Source organism: Ambystoma mexicanum, chromosome 2q, assembly GCF_040938575.1.
Source record: "Ambystoma mexicanum isolate Mex_15411 chromosome 2q, UKY_AmexF1_1, whole genome shotgun sequence".
Classification (NCBI taxonomy): domain Eukaryota; kingdom Metazoa; phylum Chordata; class Amphibia; order Caudata; family Ambystomatidae; genus Ambystoma; species Ambystoma mexicanum.
This window is the reverse complement of record NC_090924.1, coordinates 1,376,534,283-1,376,542,663: the sequence shown is the minus strand read 5'-3', so window position 1 is coordinate 1,376,542,663 and position 8,381 is coordinate 1,376,534,283. Positions and strand designations below refer to the sequence as shown.

At 52.5% G+C, this 8,381-nt stretch overlaps 1 protein-coding gene across 1 annotated transcript in view; it reads left to right on the top strand.

The window, feature by feature from the left end:
* Positions 1-1,518: 1,518 nt before the first annotated feature.
* LOC138570183 (ubiquitin-conjugating enzyme E2 E2) overlaps positions 1,519-8,381 on the top strand; it is a 1,314,846-nt gene continuing 1,307,983 nt past the window's right edge. The window contains exon 1 of the mRNA XM_069648864.1: positions 1,519-1,865. The gene's annotated coding sequence lies outside the window, so the exon portion shown is untranslated. The remainder of the gene's footprint in view (positions 1,866-8,381) is intronic.

Sequence of the window (8,381 nt, the reverse complement as noted above, 5' to 3'; positions counted from 1 at the left end):
GAAACTGCGGCCCGAGACTCGCAGCCTATAAAGGCCTACACAGCAGCAGTGAGCACCCAAGCTACATGTGCCAGGGAAATGAGTTACACTGGCTGCGCACCTTTTCCAAGGCCCTGATGTGATGTATTTCGCAGACAAGCACTTGCCCAGTCAGCCAAAAGCGAAGCAATCATCTTTCAGGCAATCAGATGCTTGAGGGGGAGGAACAGTGAATCCAGTTCCATTATGTTATTGCTCCGCCGACTCAAGCATATGAGATTGTGCTGAGATTGCTGACCGGCAGACTGTAAATCATTTGCTTTGCAACCCGATTGGCTTTCCTTGACTTCATCCGTGTTAACGTAAGGAAATGAAAACCAATTGGGTTTTAAGCATTTTATTTGGGAGTCGGGAGGGTAATCTGATTTTCAGGAGCCTCCCGCCCAAATCCGGAGGGTTGGCCGTGTCTGCATGTATGTTGCAGACTGTTACTTCCTTTTGTGATGTATATTTTCATTAATTTATATAAAGCAACAGCAATGCTAAAAAGTGCTCAAGGAAAAATACACAGAAAAACACTTGTAAGACCAAATGATATGAAATGATATGGCATTTATAACGCGCCTACATACAAGTGCATTTGGAACGTTTTTTGAGCGCCTTTATGTAACTGCTACCTTTAAAATGCAATCATTAACTTATTGCACCTTATTATCTAAAATGTACATATGAAACTCATAATGTCACCTATTTATTAAATATAATGTTTGCAATGTATGTTTACGTAAACAATTTCGATATATTGACGGGTTGTCTTGCACCCACCACACCACCGAATCAATTCGGGCACCTAAGTATGCCCCTCTAACATTAATTTACAAAGACGTGATTGGTACAAAACCGCAATGCCCCTATTTTCGTCTTTCTGTTTAGTTCAATCACGGAACCAAAGGTAAACAAGTCGCTGGAAGCCCACGTGCTAAGCCGCAAACACACGTGCCTTCTTGGCAACATGCGCGCGTGTCTCCGCCCTTCCCTTCGTCACTTTAGGCCCCGCCCTCCACTCTTTATACTCCGCGTCTGCTCCTCGCGCGTGCGCAGAGCAAAGGCATCGAAACGGCTGTCGGGGAAAGCAGTGGGCGCAAGATGGATGAACACTGATCGAAATAAAAAGAGGACGAGCAGTGGCCACTGACGCCAGGCTCTAGAAAAGAATCATGCGCGGCTACATTAGATCATTTGACCCCATAAAGTTTAACCTTTACGAGGAGAATTAAGAAAAAAATAGCACCTCTAAAATGTTTCTTTTTAAATGCAATTACTTTAAATTACCATAAGAAAAAAATAATGTATGATTGACATGAATTTACTTAAGTAATATTTTTGAGCGAAATGCACAGGTTGATTTAAATAATATACGATATTACCCATTCGAGCGTTATTGTGAGGCAAACTGCCCTTTTTGAAGATGGTCGTTTACGCCGTGTCAGTTTTTAGAGGGGGCGCTCTAAATACCGTGATCGGCGCCTGTCCTTCTTTAGTTTCTTTCAGACTGTTTTGACCTGGTGCGCGTTGTTGTGCTGGGGGCGCGCGCCTCGGCTCCCCTCGCGCATGCTTGTCTGTATGCGCGCGCCGCTGTTTGCTGCCGTGCGCTCGCTCGGCGCTCTGTGGACGCGCGCCACTGCTTTCCTCTGGCTCAAGTGTCTCGGCGGGGGCGGTGCGCGCGCACAGGCAGTGTAGCACAGCTTCATCCCCCCCGAACAGCAGGAGGAGGAAGGGACTGCAGGAGGGGCGCGTGCAGGAGCCTCTGCCCGCAGGAGACCCATGCAGAGCCAGTGACAGGGGCCCTGGCAGGATCAGCCTTGCATACAGAGCAGCACCAGCAGGTGAGCGTGCTGTGCTATCATATGCAGGGAGCCCCACCCGCAGTGTTGTGCGGTGCTCCGCTGAGTTTCGTCGTTGTTTGGGGTGTTCCACATCTTAGGTCTCAGGGAGATCTCAGATTCCCCACAGAATGCGGGGTGCAACCTCTGCACATTTTCAGATCCACCATACCAACACTTGTACATCAATCATTGCTTCTTCTTTTCGCTCCCTTTAAACCTTTAGCCACTACTTCCAATGTTTCCTCTTCTATCTCTTCAGGCTCATCCTCTTTCTGCTTTCAATCCCCATAATGACCCATGTCTGTCATCCAGCCAATTCTGTCAATTATTCCCATCCGATTCCCCTTCCTTGTCTGCCTCCAATAGTGTTCTTCCCCTTGAATACGGTACTAACCCCATGCCTAATGTGCACCCAGCATTCCATTTCTGAATGCAACCATTCAATCCCAACAGCATGCAATACGTACCTGGATTTTCCTGGTGACCCCCAAGGTACGACCATTTGATCAGATTTTGGGTGGGCCGTGCCCACTCCGACCCTGCCCTGTCTATAAGATTGTATTTGCTGAGTGCACATTCACCCCCACGGGTATCTTGACATGCTAGCAAACAGATTTGTTATTGTTTTCCCAATTCAATGGCATTCCTTGTATTGACCTCCAGAAGGATAAAGTGCTAAGTGACCTGCTTCAGCAGCCTGTTCCATCCCTTCCCTTCCCTGGCCTCCTCTGTGCCATAGCTGCAGCCCATTCCTTCCCTGCCCTCCTCTGCGCCACAGCTGGGGCCCATTCCTTCCCTGCCCTCCTCTGCGCCCCATTTCTTCCCTGTCCCCTGTGCTATAGCTGCGGCCCATTCCCCTCCTGCCCTCCTCTGTGCCATAGCTGCGGCCCATTCCCCTTCTGCCCTCCTCTGCGCCATTGCTGCGGCCCATTTCCCTCCTGCCCTCCTCTGCACCATAGCTGCGGCCCGTTCCATCCCTGCCCTCCTCTGTATCATAGTTGAGGCCCATTCCTTCCTTGCACTCCTCTGCGCCACAGTGGTGGGCCATTCCTTCCCTGCCCTCCTCTGCGCCACAGTTGTGGGCCATTCCTTCCCTGCCCTCCTCTGCGCCACAGTTGTGGGCCATTCCTTCCCTGCCCTCCTCTGCGCCACAGTTGTGGCCCATTCCTTCCGTGCCCTCCTCTGCGCCATAGCTGTGGCCCATTCCTTCCCTGCACTCCTCTGCGCCATAGCTGTGGCCCATTCCTTCCCTGCCCTCCTCTGCGCCACAGTTGTGGGCCATTCCTTCCCTGCCTTCCTCTGCGCCACAGTTGTGGGCCATTCCTTCCGTGCCCTCCTTTGTGCCATTGCTGTAGCCCATTTCTTTCCTGCACTCCTCTGCGCCACAGCTGTAGCCCATTCCTTCCCTGCCCTCCTTTGTGCCATTGCTGTAGCCCATTTCTTTCCTGCACTCCTCTGCGCCATAGCTGTGGCCCATTCCTTCCCTGCCTTCCTCTGCACCTGAAATCGGCGGCCGATTCCATCCTTTACCCTCCTGCTTAAATTAGGCCCATTCTATCCCTGCCACGCTTGATATATGGCCATATCTTTTTGGTTGCGCACAATCTCATCACTTCCAACCTTTCCACATGACAGGTTGCCCTATTATATCTCTGTGACTTGTAGCGTGCAGCCAGTGTGAACTCCTGGAACCTGAAAGTTGCAAGCATTGCAATTATGCTATATGGTAGTAGGCTTTCATGCTACCCAACTCGCCACGGTATGCGATTGTAAGCAATGCTATGTAGGCTGTAGGCATAGGTTGCTGTGTCTTTGGGAACTAGATGAGAAGTGGGTTCAGTTTTCATCTCTCCATGTACAGCAGGACATCCCTCGTGAGACTGGCTTTGGCCATTCCGGTGACTGGTCACTGCGATCTCTTGAGGCATTTGCTTGTGTTCTGAGATCCCACGGACGCTCATAGGACCATGCTGGGAAGTTCTGACTCTTGATCGGCTGCCTGTGACCTTCTTGTGTTCTACCGACCTGTGCACCATACAACTAATAGACAAGAGTGTCCCCAAGTCTTTGCTTTAGGCGCCTGCTCCCTAATCGGCTGTTACCTGCGTGCTGGTGGTGTGTATAAATCACTCACCTGGTGCAAGTAGGGGCCATTTCTCAGCATGTAGCTAAGTTGGTGTTTTGGGCTACAGCTCTCTTCCTGTTGCAACATTTCATTCGAATGCACTGCCTTGAGTGGTCATCTTTGAAGAGATCTACTCTGTAAAAGGTATTCCCAATGGGGGACTCATTTATTTGGTCCATTGTCGAGGTATTGACTGAACACCTTACCTAGTAGTGTAAAGGCTGAGAGGTGTGCCTTCCCCGCTGACCTGTTCAATATCCCAGGATAGGCCCCCTTGTTTTAGGCCATTGTGTGGTCAGGAAGCTTCTCTAGAGTCATTATAAAGCTGTATGCAGAGTCTAGCACTTAATTTGAACTGGTCGTCTCGGCAAGCGCTATTGTGGGCAAGCGTTATGTGGGCGAGCGATTCAGGTGGTGAGCAGCGGGGACCTGCTTGCTCGCGATGCAGGTGTTAATTCCAATGTCAGGTTCTCTGTACGGTTACTCACACGATTTTCAGGGGGCTGACGGAAAGATATCCTGCCCCAACCATTTTTGTTACCCATTTATTGTTTGGGGCCTGTCCAGTCAATCATAATTTCTGGCCCCGGTAATCGACGCAGTTTCCCGGTGGCAAAAAAGGCCTAATTCGGGCTTTTTTTTTTTTTTGTCGTCCAGCGATGAGCTGTGTCGCTAATCCTGGCCTATTGATAGCCAAGAGAAAAGGTGATTTGCTTAGAGCTCCTTTTGACAGCTGTCAGTCAAACCAAGTAAAAGTGGAGGCAACACTCTAGACTTCCACCAAGGACCGAATATGGTCAGACAATGCTTCCATGTTTGGGCAATCCTGGTGAGGGGACTAGCTGTCGAGATTAACAGAAGAATTGGGTTTTAAAAGTTGAAGGAGGGAATTCCTGTATAGGGGAATCTGAGCAAGTGTGGGTGCTTATTCCTGTAAGGAATTTCGGATTTTGGAGGAGGAAGAAAATTCACGTGTCTGCTTGAATCAATTCTTCGAGTACCTTAGTATAAGGTATGCTTTGAGACTGCTTTACGCGAACCTGCCTTCGCTCACGAGTCGTGCTCGGTGGAACTCCACTGAGCGTGCTTGCACTTGAGTGCGTGAGAGTCCTACTGCCTGCTACTCCCGTCACGTTGGCTTCCACTTGCCACCTGAATGCGCAGCCGCATGGGGGAGGCACAGCGCTCGAGTGGCCTCTTCTATCCTGGTGCAAGCCCCCTCCTTGCTCCACCCGTTCCTGCATTGCTGTTTTATTCAAGTCTCATCCCTCGCCTTCTCTAAAAGTGAAGATTCTCTTTGTGCTGAAAAGTCGTTCTCTCAAGTAAATCGAGTTCAATTTGAAGGAGGGCTGTCTCGATTTCCAGTACTCATTTCAAAAGAACATGTGATTTCAGCGTGGGGGGCAGAGGGGTAAGATGAACCATTCTGTATCTGAAGGTTAGAGAGCCTACACCATGGCTCAGGGTGAGGGGACTGTGCGTACAACATGGCTCAGGGTGAGAGGGCTGTGTGTTGTGTGTACACCATGGCTCAGGAGGGAGAGGGCTGTGTGTTGTGTGTACACCATGGCTCAGGGTGAGAGGACTGTGCGTACAACATGGCTCAGGGTGAGAGGACTGTGTACACCGTGGCTCAGGGTGAGAGGGCTGTGTGTTGTGTGTACACCATGGCTTAGGGTGAGAGGGCTGTGTTTTGTGTGTACACCATGGCTCAGGGTGAGAGGGCTGTGTGTACACCATGGCTCGGGGTGAGAGAGCTGTGTGTACACCATGGCTCAGGGTGAGAGGGCTGTGTGTTGTGCTTACAGCATGGCTTAGGGTGAGAGGGCTGTGCGTACAGCATGGCTCAGGGTGAGAGAGCTGTGCGTACACCATGGCTCGGGGTGAGAGGGCTGTGCGTACACCATGGCTCGGGGTGAGAGAGCTGTGCGTACACCATGGCTTAGGGTGAGAGGGCTGTGCGTACACCATGGCTCAGGGTGAGAGAGCTGTGTGTACCGCGTGGCTCGGGGTGAGAGGGCTGTGCGTACACCATGGCTCGGGTTGAGAGAGCTGTGCGTACACCATGGCTCAGGGTGAGAGGGCTGTGCGTACACCATGGCTCAGGGTGAGAGAGCTGTGCGTACACCATGGCTCGGTGAGAGGGCTGTGCGTACACCATGGCTCGGGGTGAGAGAGCTGTGCGTACACCATGGCTCAGGGTGAGAGGGCTGTGCGTACACCATGGCTCAGGGTGAGAGAGCTGTGCGTACACCATGGCTCAGGGTGAGAGAGCTGTGTGTACCGCGTGGCTCGGGGTGAGAGCTGTGCGTACACCATGGCTCAGGGTGAGAGAGCTGTGCGTACACCATGGCTCAGGGTGAGAGGGCTGTGCGTACACCATGGCTCAGGGTGAGAGGGCTCTGCGTACACCATGGCTCAGGGTGAGAGGGCTGTGCGTACACCATGGTTCAGGGTGAGAGGGCTGTGCGTACACCATGGCTCAGGGTGAGAGGGCTGTGTGTTGTGCGTACAGCATGGCTCAGGGTGAGAGGGCTGTGCATACACCATGGCTCAGGGTGAGAGAGCTGTGTGTACCGCGTGGCTCAGGGTGAGAGGGCTGTGTGTACACCATGGCTCAGGGTGAGAGGGCTGTGCGTACAGCATGGCTCAGGGTGAGAGGGCTGTGCATACACCATGGCTCAGGGTGAGAGAGCTGTGTGTAACGCGTGGCTCAGGGTGAGAGAGCTGTGCGTACACCATGGCTCAGGGTGAGAGAGCTGTGCGTACACCATGGCTCAGGGTGAGAGGGCTGTGCGTACACCATGGCTCAGGGTGAGAGGGCTGTGTGTTGTGCGTAGAGCATGGCTCAGGGTGAGAGAGCTGTGTGTACCGCGTGGCTCAGGGTGAGAGGGCTGTGCGTATACCATGGCTCAGGGTGAGAGAGCTGTGCGTACACCATGGCTCAGGGTGAGAGGGCTGTGTGTACACCATGGCTCAGGGTGAGAGGGCTGTGTGTACAGTCTGCAGGTCCCAGTGTGGCCCATCCAGTCTTTTCAGCCTTCCATGATGGAGCTGAAAAGTTGTAGTAAAGTAACACGAACCCTCAAGGCTGTGGCGGCTTGGCAGTGCACTAGAAGCAGATTGCGGTTCTTTGGCCCGGCTGGGGGCCCCCGGGTCACAAGAGACCACCCTCGGAAGGAAGGTTGGGCGCGATAGCTCTCTGGGGCGCCTGGAGCCGTCGTGTTTGTCTTGCAAAGTGCCTGTTAATTGGTGTGTATGTGTGTGACAGCGGCTTCAGTGCAGTGTTTGCTCGCGGTGCATCAATATGCGAGAGATCCTGTATGGGATGCGCAGGGAAGTGTTTCCCACGCCAGGTTCTAAAGTGCGGCTGCCTCGCGCGCAGCGCCGCTACTCCTGCAGAGTGCGTAAATTTTAAACCCGCGCAGGGTCTTGGCCTTTAATGACGCCCTCTTGGGTCCCTGGTGATGACGAACTCCGGCCCTCTGCCCTCCAGGGCTGTCATCATCGCACTTCGCAGAGTGCAGAGGGGGTGGTGATGTGGGGGGCCTTTGTCACATCTCTTGTGTTGTCTAATTACTTCACATCTGCGCTGAAAACACGCTGCGCATTTATCACCGGCCGGGGAAGTAAAATGCATCCCATTGGCCGCCTTGGAGGCAGAACATGTAGACTTTTTTCCCATCAGTGCTCCCCAAAAGATGTTTGTGTTTGACAGATTTTCCGCTGTGAACAAAGACGGAAACAATCCGTTGGAAAACAAGTATAGACTGTGTGAGTGTATGGCGATTATACGCAAATTGAGATGTCCCTGAGCGCAGCGCATGTGATCCACGCACCTGTCATTGGATAACCTCATCTGTGACGGATGAGCGTTCCCGCTGGGGATGTAAAATGCTGCACCGTCTTGGGGGGAGGGGGGAAATGACCTCCTGCGTTAAAAGCTCAGGCCGGCAGAAGAGAGGGGGACTTACAGGAGCACGCTCAGCGGGTGCCGTGCGCAATTCCTCCGCCTCACTTGATACACGGACTGTCTTTGCTGTGACCACAGTCGTAACCGTGTTTTGAAACAGGAGAGATGTCTGCCACCCACAAAGCCCCTGCAAATCCCCCCTTGTAGTATCTGGGAACTTCAGGCAAGTCAGCCAGCACACAGGAGTCAGGTAAGTACAAACAGGAAATGTTCTTTATTGCTTGGACCTCAGGCGGGAAGGTTACAGGGGAGAGATGGGGTTCGGCATCCTTCTAGGGCAGGTTCCCATCTCCAAGTCCCCCACTAACGTTCCTCCTCAGAATCCCCTCTCACACAACATTCTACATTCCCTCTGGCATTCCTAAAATGGCTGACCCACACAGACAGCTAGGAATCATTCACTTGCACACAACCACGC